Consider the following 14,906-nt stretch of genomic DNA (forward strand, 5'->3'; position numbering starts at 1 on the left):
TGATAAATAAAGAAAAGAAGTCAGAAAATAGGTTTAAAAAATTAAATGAAGTTTAAATGTCAATTTGAAACATCATTATAGACAAATAAAAAATAAATAGATATTCTTCAGATTAAAAATAGGAATGTAGATGAAAGTGGGCCCAAATAATTTATACCATTTATAATATACTAAAAACATGTATCATTACAATTGCTAGCCTTAGGCTTGAAAAAAAGAGCTAAGTTACCCAAAAAACATGAAGGCTGTTCTTTAGAGTTTACCAACTATCTGGATATTTTGTTAAATGAATAGCTTTCGGTTTAGCCATACCAGATAATCACTGCTCTACTGTACTTTTTTATTGTTCATTTTTGTTTCATTTCAAAAAGTACAGTGTTGATTACCCTTTTAAAAGCTGCATTTATTTTTATTTTAATTCGCTAGCTTATTGCTATTTATAATAATCAGCAGTCATTATTTAAAAATATCACATTACACAAATAAAAGATATGGACCCTCTCCAAAGCAAAGTAAGTAAGTATACTATTAGTGTGTGCACAGCAGTATAAGAAGGTATATTACACATGGTGGAGTATTTAGAAATTTTCCCCACTAATCAGGTTAATGGTATATTTTTTATTTGGGGATCACCTAGATATTTCTTACTCAACACAAAAGCATTTTTATAGCTTAATTAAATATAAACTTAAATTAAAAGGAAAAGCAATTAACATTACTGTACACTCAAGTTTAAATAACTTTAAATTTTTAAAAAACAAAGACAAGAAACTGTATAAAGATATCAATGACATGTGCTAACATTTTCAATAACATATTCAGCAAAATAAAATCTGATTTGAAACAAGTTATTTTTTAGAATGAACAAGCATGTGAATTTTCAAATTCCACTTTTGTATAAAACCTTTTCCACACAATGCACAAACATGTGGACGTTCACCTGTATGAACTAACATGTGCCTATTGTAATTAGTTTTAACTGTGGTGCAATATTCACAAATTCGACAGACAAAATATGGAGTAGTTGGAGCATGAAATATTGCAGAAGTATTAAAAGTTAGAGATTCACCTGGAAGTAAAAAATTAGAAATTATAATAGAATTCTGTTGTATCCCTTCAGTTCCCATCACCCTTTATTCAAAGGAAATATTTTTAAATTCAAAGAAAAACTGCTAAAACTAATAAATAATTAAAATTATACAATTACAATCAATTAGTAACTAGTAAATATATTTAATAATACTACACCTTTTTTTAATATTTTTTAAGATGAGCCTAAATACATGAAGAGAAGTATGAAACTATGATGAAGGAAAAAACTAATTAAACAAGAAAAATTTTCTCAATTGATTGTGGAATTCAGTATAAGGCTTTCCAATAAAAGTACGTGACCAATAGGGCATAAAAATTTTTTAAGCCTACCAGGAAAAAAAATATAGAAAAATGTACATAGAAAAAATTTTTAATTTTTGAAATTCATTTCAGTAAATGGAAGAAAAAAAATAAATGATCACATTAAAAATTCAATGTACAAAAATACCAACTAGAGCATTTAAAGAAAATTGTAATATCATGCATTTTATTATGGCTTGTTAACCAAAATCTGACCAAAACAGGTTTAATTAACGTGTAGTTCAAATATTTGCTTAAAAATTAAAAACTATTCAAAAATTCTGCTACAAAAATTAAAAACTACTCAAAAATTACGCTACAAAAATTAAATACTATGGAAAATAAGCACTACAGAAATTAATATTAAAATTTCAAAATGCAGAAATACCACTGTGAGAGTTAAAAGATATAAATCTTTACTCTTTTTCTCCTTTTGCATAATTTTTTTAAAAACCTGAACAATAAATATGAGTCAAAGTATGTTTAATACAAATGTAGTAGAAAGACTTATTGAAAATTCAAACATATAGGTTTTTTAATAAACAGAAACATACAAACAACTTTTTTTCTCCTTTGGAAAACGTCAAAAACTTGTTAAAATTTACTTACATTGATGACAAATTCTTAATTTTATTATATGTAAAGAAGACACATATATCTCTACATATAATAAAGTTAATGACATACAAATTTAATAAACATAATAAATAAGACGTGAATAAGAGATAAGGAAGTAAAATATAAAGAGTTCTTGAAACTGCTAACTTTTTTCATTTAAAAAATATCATACATACTCTTCGTAAATATATATACAGAGTGGAAAAAAACCTTGGAAAATATCTTGAGAAATATACATTGGACCTAAAAAGTGAAAATAGTCACATTCAATATTTTTTAAAAGCTATCCAATGATACCAAACTTAATCATACACCTCCACTCCCTGGGGACAGGATGCGACAACACTGAAATCCTCAATTTTTTATTGCAGATTGCGCTTCTCCAGAAAAAAGTAACCCAATTTGAGCACAGGTTTATGCATTTTGCTTCACAGGTTGGGCTGCAACTGAGAGAAATTAAATGGGGTACAAGCTGTTTAAAATGGACAAGTTTACTTCAATTTTTTTTAAATCCAGAAACACTTTTAGTTTTACTCTTTATTTTTAATCTGACAGCTCTCAAGTTACCACTATTTCATTTCTCAGTTACAGCGCCATCTGTGAAGCAAATGGATGAACTTAAAACTCAAATAGGGTTACCTTTTTTCTGGAGAATCTGAATCTGTAATAAAAAAATAAGGGTTGTTTTTTCTTATTTAAGATTTAAAAGTTACCCTCCTTCCCAGCTCCGGGAGGTGAGATTGAAAATCAAGTTTAGTATCATCAGATAGCTTTCAAAAAACATTGAATGTGTCTAATTTCACTTTTTGATGTGATGTACAGTTTTCAAGATATTTGACTGTTTCCAAACTTTTTTTAAACCCTGTATAAATTCCTCTACTTTGCTTTTAATTCGTTGGACAAAGTGAAAAAATTCTTATTAAACTAAGGAGTATTTACATTAAAAAACTAAACTAGCTTTTCACAGTGTTGTGAGAGATAAATAACAGGTGGGGGACTGTGTGCAACTTAAAATTAGCAAGTTTGAAGACACAGCTATATCATTAGGCAAGTACATTCTGGAAGGAATAAAAAGCACTGAAATGCTCAACCTCAAGAGGTTTTAGGAAGAAACATAAAATTTAGTATTAACAAGCATAAAACAATAGGATTTTAATATTAATGAAAGTACATACTTACTTTTAGAATATTTAGTCTTATAACCTAGAAGTTAAAAGTATTAAAGAATAAATGTAGTTTAAAAGAAAAATAACTGTTCAAATAAGTAATACATATTTTATTAAATGAAATTTTAATAACGTGAGAAACAAATATATTATAAAAAATTATTATTGAAACTTCTTTACAATAAATAAAATACACAAAAAAATGAACACAGAATCCAAAGTGTTATGACTAATAAACACTTTGCATATATGAATGTGTTTCTTTTTTATGGAATGAGTATACTAAAACAATACTAGTTGAAAATTAAAAATGTTTAAATTTTTTAATTTATATTTTATTGACATAAAATAGAGCTATAAATTTGATTTACCTAAAACAATTTAATACAAAACATATATTTATAATAATTTTCATTTTATCTTTAAAATATTAAATAACAAATGAAAACATTTAAAAACTGTTTAACTTATCAAAACCATTTAAAACAATCAGAGATTACAACAAAATTTAAATATTATCTATCACCAGGCACCTTAAAAATGACCAAGGGTTTGAAAAATAATTTAAACAAAAATGGAAGGAGACAAAAAAAATCATATTTTGCTGCATTCCGCTTAGGAAACTATATTATTTCAAATTAATGATTATGTCATTATTTTCAAAAATAAGTACAAAGTTCATCAACACATGGTACTGTTGAGTTGAGAAATCTACACAACAGTATTTTCAAAATAACACTTTCATACCTGCCAACTTTGGAGAAATAAATAGACGGAGATTTTACTAACGCCATTTATTGGCCTATAAGTAAAGTTTTGATACATTATGCATAATCATGTAAGTCAAAATTAGAAATAATATAAGCACTCACACTTAGCAAAGAAAAAATATTTATATAAATCTTAATCTAAAGAAGATTTTTTTAAACCATAAAATATAATTACTTAAACTATAAATACTCAACATACTGCAGTACTGGCAAAGAGCCAAGTATTGAGGAATAAAAAAGTATTTTTGCCATCAGCGGATATTTATCGCCAAAAGTCTTTTTTTTTTTTTTTTTTTTTTTTTAATTTCTTTAAGAAATACGGAGAAATTTGAGAATATATGAGTAAACAGGAGATAGTCCTAAAATACAGTAGTCCTCTTTAAAAAAACAGAAGACTTGGCAGGTATGTTATTTATAGCAACAATGTGGGGCGCAAATTTATAAATGAATTAGAACTGAGGGCAAAATTATCACATGTCCTTGCAAATATTTCAGTTTAAATAGTCCAACTGATATATTCCGTTGTCAACAATTAGTACAGTCAGCAACACTATTTGTTGACAAACTGAAGTTGATTTTGGAGTTTGGAAGATAAAAAATGATCTAATTTCTAAAACAGAAACAGCAAATTGTAATTTATCTCATACCGGTACATTTCCTAAATAATTATTTTAATCATTTATTTTTATAACATACAGTATATGCTTTACACATTGTACATGAGTTGTTTAAATATGTTTTATATTTAATTTTGCTGGCATGTTCCACATTCAGATTGAAATAACATTAACAAAAATGAGTTTTTTTCCCCATTATCCAAACAACATATTGCGACAATTAGATTGTGATATGTTTATTGTGTACTATAGAATGAGTTTTCAAGCTTGATTTCTGAGTAAAACTTTTACCGCACACTTCACAAGTAAATGGACGTTCTCCAGTATGAGTAAATATATGATCCCGTAAATGACTCTTCTTCATCGTTGAATAGTTACAAAAAGGACATAAATGAAATCGCCTTACTGCCGGTTTCCAAATTTGTGCAGAATGTGAGAAAGCACCTGCAAAGAGTTTTATATGCTTAAATTTAACAAAAACATTTTTCTTGCTCATCTGAATACAGATATTACTAAAATGTAATTCAGCAATAATTTAACTAATGACTCAGAGATAAAAGAATGAATTAAAATCATCAACTTCTCAGTTCCCAAAAGCAACAGCTAAAAAATAATGAGTTACTGAAGTAATGCAAGATGTAAAAAACAAATGATCCCTGCTGTAAAGCTTGAAGAACTAGCGGAAACAAACAACTTCAATGCCTAACAATGCAGTGTTGGAAAGTAAAGGGCATGCCGTGGGAAGTAAAACTACATAGATATTGCCTCGCGAACAAAGGAAAAATCCAGGATGGGCGTGTTTCTTCGCCTCTTGAATCTTTTGATTCCAGTGGTACTTTTGTGAAGTAAAAAATTTTGCTTCGTAAATCCATAGTGTTACGATTAAACTTTTGACAGTTATTGTTACGATTAAAGTTTCGACAGTTATTTTCGACCAATATAAAGATTGTATTGCAATTAGTATTTGTTCATGTAAACACTTTTTGAAAAACTTTTAATAATAAGGATTGTTTATATTTTGTCTTTATTGTATTCTTCATTTTCACCAAGCAGGCATACTCTCACAGTTCCCCTTTCACTATCTTACCCAACATCATATGGCATAAATTGTTTGTTTTGCCATGGTCTATCATACTTTACTGTAACCATTAATTTGTTACTCTATGTAAATTTATCAACTGTTAGAATCGAAGCAGGCTTAACTTTAAATAAATTTAATTTAAAGAATAAACAAATTACTGATGAAAAAGATGATCACAGATAACCCTGCAAAAAAATTTTTTTACAATGCCTTGAAAAACTTACATATAAATCAATAGACATAATTAGATTCAATGAAATTTGAGAGTAAATTAAAAGAAAATACAAAATAAAAGAATATAAATTATAAGAATAATACATGAAGAAATACTAACTTTCTTCCTTGAAATTATTGAAAAATATAGAGCTTTAGATAAAAATTACATGATAAAAATAAAAAGATATAATAAACATTAAAAAACTTGAGGACCATTGTCATGCAGAAGAAAAAATTGAATTCCTGGGTTGTCGTGATTTCGATGATGATGCTATAAGAAAATATTTGTTTTTGCCTTCACTGTAAAAAAAGGGGGGAAAGACTCATTCACAACTATTATCCCTCAGGGCATGAAATAGGAGCTTGACTGATTTTCTGCATAACAAATAATTCTTTTTCTGTTTGATTTATTCAATGCAAGCGTTATGTAAAAAATAAACTTAAGATAGAGCATAATGTTCTAAAAATACTTAAGAGTGAATAAATCACAGTATGTTCAAAAATTAACTAAGGGAATTAAATTCTCCAAAATATAATCATTCTAATGAAATATAAAAATAGAATTTATTTGACATGAATTTGAATGAAAACATAACATTTGAGTCCCACAAATAGAATACAGTAAATAATTAAAGAGTGAGAAAACGGTTAGTGAGAAACGGTTAAAAGCGCTTAAATTTCATAGTGAAAATTCGGAAAATTAACAAAGAAAATGAATATATAAAAAAAGAAATGTATATAAATTCAAAATACAGTTTTTCATTGGTATTTTGTTTTGGGCTTCTTTATTCCCTTTTGGTGATTAAATCATCAGCATATTTAAGTTCTAATTCATAAAACAGTAAGATCAGGTGATAGTAGAAGATGAGCATCTGATCATTTTATCAAAAACTATCCTTAGATGTTCCTTTACTGCTCACAATGCATTATTGACATAGAAATATTTATAGAGCTATGATTGAAAAAAAAATTTGAATGCATCAAAAGAAAAAATTGCTGAATTATAAACTCAAATGTGTGACACATTTGTAGATCATTTTGCCGTACTAGACGTTGTCCAGAGTGCACCACGAGGAGGTAGATCTACACTGCACTCCAAAGCAGTGGCTGTTTGTCAAGTGAAAAACTACTCCATTCAATATTTTTTAGATAAAGTTTTACTTATATTGAATCAGGATGATAAAAGGATTTAAATCAAAGGTTAAAAATTGATTATTTAAATCCTTTTAATTACTTGATATTTTAAAAAATAATTTATTTAAATTATTCTCATGAAAACAAAATATTAAGGCTATTCAAACTCTAAATAAATTTTAAATAATGTAGGGAAAAATCATTTCAAAGTAAAAGAATCATTTCAAAATAAATTTCTACAATTTTAAAAGTGAAAATTTATTTTACAATTATTTAAAATAAAAAAATTCTAAGTTTTATCCCATCTTAACATTTATCCCATATGCTGATGGTTAAAACATATACTGATGGAATAAGTTTGGATAAACAAAAAGACAGCTTTTCCTTAAAAATAATTTGGTGATGTTATTTTAATGTAATGCTGTTATTTAAATATGCAAGTTTCATATGATATGTGCTTATCCTATACACCGTATTAAGATACATTATCAGAATAAGTTTCTATGAAAAAGAAATTTTTCCCCCTTTTCTTTGCATACATTATAAAATATGTTTAATTGTAATATTTTAGAGCTAAAAAATAGCAAAATTATAATTGCCATGAATTATACAAATTGTTATAATTATATAATTGTATTCTTCAGTTTCACCAAGCAGGCATACTCTCACAGTACTCCTCTTTCGCTTTCATACCCAACATCATGCGGCAAATTGTTGTTATAACTATATGTCCTCATTAGTGCAAAAAGAACATAAAACAGTGAGTCAATTTTGTCATTTCTACAAAAAGTCAATTATTTATTATTATTATTACAAAAAAATATTATTAATTATTAAGGCCCGGATTTTTATGACATTTGCATTTTTTTGCATTTTTGGACATTTTTTGTCCTTTAGAGCATTTTTTGAGATTTATAGGGCATTTTCTTTAAAATTTTGGGGCGTATTTTGCATTTTAAAGCATTTTTTAAATTTTTTGTTAAATTTTTCTAATTTTTATTATTTTTTATAATTTTTTATTATTACACTGGCTTCCAAACAATGAAGAAAATTTTTAAGATATTAACAGGTGAAGCAACATCTTTTCAAATTGAAGAAGAATTGTCAGTAAGTGTGACCGTCCTTTTCAAGTACGCACCAATAACATCAGTAGACGTTGAAACAAACTTCTCCTGGTATAAAAATTTGCTTTCAGACAAAAGACGCTCGTTTACATTTCAAAATATTAAAAAAAAAATTTCTAATCCACTGTAATTCTGATATTTAGTAATATTACGAGATGGAAGTTGTTATATTCATTTAAGTTTCTGTACAAAATGAAAATGTTTTGGAGTCAATATATTTTCCTTTTTTTGTTGTTATTTTTGGATATAAAACATATTTGTCAAACTTTAATGAACGTAGAACAAGTATTGCATTGCTTTATATTTTTTGAAACGACTCATAATAATTTTAAAGAGTAAAACATTGTTTTAGTTCAATATTTTTACTTCTATTTAAGTCATGTCATAAGGCATTTTTAGCACAATTTTCGCGTTTTAAGGACATTTTTTGCACTTTTAAGGGCATTTTTTGCAGTCCATAAGGGCATTTTTTGCACTTTTTAAGGGCATTAATTGAGATTTTTTTGGTCATCAAAATCCAGGCTCTATTAATTATATATAAATTTAAATTTTGATTTGTATTTTGAAAAAATGTTTTTTTTTTAAATTATATAATGAAATATACAACTTTCACATAGGGAAGGTAAATAAATAACATACCACATATATAAAAATTAAAAGAATTCCTGCAGTACAATTTGATCATTCATTAGAAGTAAATAGGTAGGTGAAGAATTTAATCACTCAGATAATTCATTAAAAATTAAACAACGGAATATATAACCTTAACATAGGGAAGAAAAATAAATAATATGTAGAAAGATAAAAAAGGATAATGAGACACACTGAAAAGATTCCTACAGTATATTTTAAGCATTTAATAAAATAAATAAGTAGGTGTTTATTATATATTAACTAATATTTTAGTTAATATATTAATAATAATTTTAAAATTAAACTTAACTTATTTATACAATTATTGAATACTTGACTTAATTTATTCAATTTCTTCAATAACTTTTTCAGTAAATAATTTTCTATTCAGAATATTTAACTAATTTGATGAAAGCAATTTTTGTCCTTTCATTTTTGCATTTTAAAAATGGGATTTTCTTTAACCGATAGTGCAAAATTTCGGTTGTTCTAATATTCAACCACAGATCAATGTTGTTTTTACTATAAAACTTTATTTTTAGAATATACATAAAACCATAATGTTGCATAAATAAAAGAATAAATACATCTTTAAAACTGTCAAATGTACAAAATGAAGTTTAATTCTGAAAATTTTTCTATAAATATATACCAGTTAAAGTTTGTAAAATTTGTAGCACGCACCATCCAAACGAACTAATTCACAAATATCATTTTTACATTATGGGAAGTGTTTGGGAGTAGAGAAAAGAAAACAAATTAAAAAGGTTGCTGGCTGTCCATAATGTATATGATGAAATGTGTATGATTATTTTCTCAGAAACTATTAATTTTTATTTTTTTAATATAAGCGTTATCTAAACTTTTTATCTATAACATATAACAAAAGTATAAAATTTGTAAACATAAAACAATTTTTGTAATAAAAACTATTTTAGAAAAACAGTTTGTAAATTCTTAAAAATTAAAAAACACTTATTTTATTGCATCCATTTTAATGAAAAATATCCTTGAAGTATCCTTTTAAAGAAAACACTCAAGCTTTAAAACTATCAAAATGATTTGTGTATACTGGTTAAAAAAAAAAGGAATTATGAACATATTTAATATAACTATAATTTTATAACAATACAGATAAAATAAAAATTAATAAATAAGTTTTCATACGTAATTTGTAAGCCTTAAAACGCATTTGTGCATAAAATTTAAGATTAAATTGGCCAGTGACATGTGGTAGCATTCGTATTTGTTAATGAAATTCGGAAAAATGAAACGAATATTACAGTGAAACCTCTGGTTATGAGGATGCTCTTGGAATCGAAAAAAATTAAACTAATTACAAAGTTTGTTGCTAATTGTTTTTAATATAATTGCAAATAATGTATAATGGCTATCAATTTTGATATTTATTTAAACTTTAAAAATTATAATTTTTACAATAAGATATATATAGCTACAGAAAAGGCAGTTACAGAAAAGGTTTTTTAAGTTACGTTATTCGTTGAAATTTACTTTATGATCAAAAGTTTAAGTTCAGGTATTTAAGTTACTCATATGATACCAAATAGATGCTTTTAGTTTTATGTTACTTTTTCAATCGGTTCAAATTATTAGGTTTATACCCCTAACACCTAGTCATCACTTGATTTAAAACCTGGAAATACCTCCTTGAAGGTGAAGATAAATTTCACGTGATGCATAGAAAAAAATAAGCGAAATTCCTACCTGTAAGGCATAAGGTCTTATAGAGTTGTTCTACTCACAGTTGATCATTTGTCAAGTGTCTGCAGTAACGTTTGATTCATATGAGCATGTCAATAACTTGAATCTTATTTTTTAAACAGCTGTATTAATTACAGGAGTCAAATTAATTAGAAGTAGAAAGGCATTTTTAGTGGGGAAGGTGAATTGAGAAGATTTAAAGCGTCATTTTAATTTTTGGGATATCATCACCATTTGTGTTATCCAGATAAAAAGATACTGCTGTTCAAAATATTTCACATGAGCTTATATCATTTTCTCTCCTTCCTTTGCAAAGATAAAAGAAAGTGACAAGAGAATGATTAATTCTTTAATAGTGAAATAGCTTAACAATACTTTTAGTTATCAATAAAGCAAAACATTTTTATGCTTTAAAAATGGTAGAAAGATGCATACATATATTTTTTTTTAATTTAAAGCAAAAAAGATTTTTTTCCTTTCAAATTTTGAAAAAATGGTGTCCAGTTTGAAGAGATAGAAAATAACGTTTGGGGGCATAAAGGACTGTCCACATCCGGTTAAGGGAGTATCCACTTTGCAGAATAATGGTTTACACATAATGATTTATTCAAATAAGATTCAAAGGGAATTACAAAAATATGTCTCCAATGAGAGGTGTTAGTTTTTGCAGTAGTGTTCATGACCTGAGATTTCACTGTAGTTGCATAAACATAAAATTAAGTTACACTACGTTTTGGAGTATAGTTAAAAAATAAATTAAAATAAAAACTCACAAGAAAATTTTCACTTTCATTACATTCTCATTGATTTTAAATGGACCTTAATATGTGATTTCAGATTTGATTTTTGAGTAAATGATTTGTAACAAACTTCACAAAGATATGGTCGCTCTCCTGTATGAGTCAGCATATGATCTTTAAAATGAGTAGCTTGTCTTGTTTTATAATCACAATAAAAGCACATGTGAATTGTAGGGTTCGGTTTTGAAGGTCGACCACGTATTTTACAGGCACCTAAAAACAAATATCTCAATATTTAAAATTATAAATGAAAAATAAAAATTTAACACAAATATACAAATTCAAAATGAAACTTCGTCAAAAATAATTTTTAAGAGTTGAAAAGATGGAATTAATAATAGTAAATATACATAATACACCCACATAATACATTAGATAAACATGTGAAATACACTGCAAACTTTCACCAGTTTCGTGAAGTTAAGATGTTACCTTAATACTTTAAAATTTCCAAAACTGCAGATATTACATTTTACAACTTATTTATATTTTAATAATAAATAAAAAAAATTAAGAGCATTTCTTTAAAAATTTGCTAATTTTCTTAATTAAATTTTGGCATAAGAGTAAAAAAAGACTACACTTGTAGCACTTGTCAATTTAAAAGAATAGTTGAAATTAGAAAATGTCTAGTCAGTTTAATTATAATAAAATTAATTGATAAATACTACAGTAATAAATATTTTTAAAAAGGATAGACAATAAGGTGAAAGATGTATATTTATCTTCCTTTAAAAAAATTTAAAAGTATTAAAAAAATTTTTTTTTTTAAGAATATATGTAAATAACATACCTTACAAACATAATAAACTTTAAATGAAACATATGCATTGTAAAACTTTTATAAGCATAATACATTCAGAAGTTGTAAAAAGTCAACCAAATTTAATTTGGGACATAACTTCATCATTACATATTTTAAAATATTAATAAATAGACTCTATATCATATAATAACAATTTTTTTTATTTTATATCATATAAAAATTGCACTCAGTTTTGTCTACATTGTCTCCTTTCAACATTACAATGAGTTTTATAATCACAATAAAATCTTTTCTCAAAAAATGTTTCTTCATATACAGTATAAATAATACATTACTTGTACAGATTTATTTTCTAAGCAAGGGAAATAAAAATTTCATAAGAGCACCTTATTTTTTTTACACATTAGTCTTTTCGTTTTACTCTAGCAACAAAACATTATCTTGCTCACAGTCTTGTAATTTTTTGCTTTCAAATGTACCAAGAAATTATTTAACAGAGAAGGTTTTTCCTTAATATATAAATTTTTAATGAACAAAAAACATTGTAAGATTTCGGATTGGAAGATTTTGAACTTGAATTTTATTTCTTACACCGGGAATAAAATACTTTGAATAGCTTAAAATATTCGAATAGCTTAATAAAAATCACTACATACAAAAATTATGATTTACAATGTTCTAAAAATTTCCCTTAATGCACAGCATGAAATAGAATTAAAAGTAAAATTTTTAATATGCTTGAAAATATGCAGAAAACAAATAAGTGATGATAAATTTTTGCTTAAATAGAAAGAATTTTTATTCTAGTTTACCCTATTACAAATAAAATTAAAATATCTAAAGAACAAATAACATATTTATGTTAAAGTTTTTAATAAAGTAGAACTACAACAAAAAATTTAACAAATGTAAAGTGAAGTTTGTAAGGACTTGTAACTACAGCGAAACCTTCCGGGAGTGACCATTCTCTGTTCCACAGTAGAATGGTCCTTGGTGAAGGTTGGTTGTTCTTAGGGGTTATCTTTATTGACTTCAAAATGCTACCAAAGGTACATGATTTTTCGCAAACAATTTAATTTTACTCAGTATCATTATCTTGGTGAGGTCTGTTTTGGACTTGTAACTACTACAATTATCACAGCTTAGACACAGAGCTAACAGAAAATAGCAAACAGCAACATTATAAAATAAACCAAGTTATAAGAATTAAAAGTAGGGGAAAATAACAAATGATAAGAAAGGAGGAAGACTAGAAACAAAATATATTTCTTCATTTTAATTGTTTTCTTTTAATTTAATTTGAGGTATTTTTAAAAAATCTCAAATTACTCAAAATTAAGCTTGGAAACAAGTTAAATACTAGTATTTTGTCAATGTTTTAATCTTTTCTTCCCCTCCATCGCTCTTAATATTTTTCTTCTTTTTTTGCTTTTTTTAAACAAATTTAAGACTATATCAAACAAACTAATTTTGAAAACAATATCTTTTTATGGGAATGTTTCAAGCTTCGATGACTTCTAAAATATAGTCCTTTTAGAAAATGGTAACTTTAAATATTTTATTTCTTATAAAATATAGATTTAAAAAAAAACACTCCAATGGAAGACTTACTGAAATCTTACTGATCAAGCATTAAGCTTAGATGGCAAAAGCAATAATTGATCAATATTGAACTTGAGTTAATCACCATTTTTGGCATACTAACACAGTTTCATGAGATTTTAAATTGAATAATTAATTTCTCTTATGTACATTACTTCAGTCACAATTATCATAACAAAAAAAAATTAAGATACTTGTATGATTGAAAGCATGATAAATTTACAACAGACTTAAATTTCTTACTAAGTACAACATTACATTGTGATATAATAGTTGTTTCAAAATAATAATTTGTCATATTTCACACAAGTTAGATTAAAAAATTAATACCCTGGAAAAACAACTTTAAGATAATAAAAAATTAGGCAAGAACATAAAAATCCGATAAACAATGTTATCACAGAGAAAAAAAATACCTAAAAACATGATAATAGTCTATAACACTCCACAAAATAAAAAGTTTTAATTATTAGCATAGATGAAAAGTTTAGAGAAAAGACATGCTAACATTTTTTCAAAACATACTTAGGGATCAAAGTTCATTAATACGCAGCTAGACATGCATTTCGCTCATTAGATTTCAGTTTCACTCCTTTAATATATATATATATAAAAGGAGTGAAATTTAATCATTTGATAAACCTGCAAGCAGTCAAACACATTCACATTTCGATGAATTTGCTTGAAAATCTATGAAACTATTTTTTTCCACATTTTTACAAAGAAAATCATTGCACAGATCAAGAATACTTTAAAAAAATTTATCCTTCACAAAAATACGCAAGGGCCGCCTGGGAATTAAGCTGTTTTGAAAAAATCATTTAACATGTTGCTTCACTAAGTTTTTCATACATAACATAAAGTAGCATTGAAAAAGAAAATAAGTTACAAGTGTTATTTTAAGCAGATTTTTAAATAAATTTCATATGTACTTGCATATGTTTTTTTAAATTTTGTTTTAATTTGCATCGTTTGTCACACAAAGGACACTGAAATGGGCGCTCGTCAGTATGTGTCACTAAATGTCTCTTAAAATTACTTCGATCAGTCGTGGAATATGAACAATATGGGCAAATTTGTAAAGGTGTACGCAGAAGTGAGGACTTAGATGAACTTCTTGTGATGGTACTTTGAAAACCTATAATAAAGAAACTTGGTACAAATATATGACAAACCAACATACCTTAAAAGGTTTTAAGAATTCATAAATAATGACTCATAAAATAAATAAAACTCTTATTATTTTCAAATTTAAAAGAGCAAAT

General features: G+C 26.0%; 1 long non-coding RNA gene across 2 annotated transcripts; it reads right to left on the bottom strand.

Moving 5' to 3' along the window:
* Window positions 1-3,271: 3,271 nt before the first annotated feature.
* Window positions 3,272-14,906, bottom strand: LOC139425908 (uncharacterized). Of its 2 annotated transcripts, none has more exons than XR_011637007.1 (3): window positions 14,574-14,906; window positions 11,247-11,486; window positions 3,272-5,007 (listed from the first exon to the last, which is right to left on the bottom strand). It is a non-coding gene; the product is annotated as an uncharacterized lncRNA (long non-coding RNA). The 2 variants fall into 2 exon arrangements; XR_011637008.1 differs by lacking the exon at window positions 14,574-14,906 and adding an exon at window positions 12,067-12,175.

This window comes from Parasteatoda tepidariorum, chromosome 6 (genome assembly GCF_043381705.1).
Source record: "Parasteatoda tepidariorum isolate YZ-2023 chromosome 6, CAS_Ptep_4.0, whole genome shotgun sequence".
In the NCBI taxonomy this organism is placed as follows: Eukaryota; Metazoa; Arthropoda; class Arachnida; order Araneae; family Theridiidae; genus Parasteatoda; species Parasteatoda tepidariorum.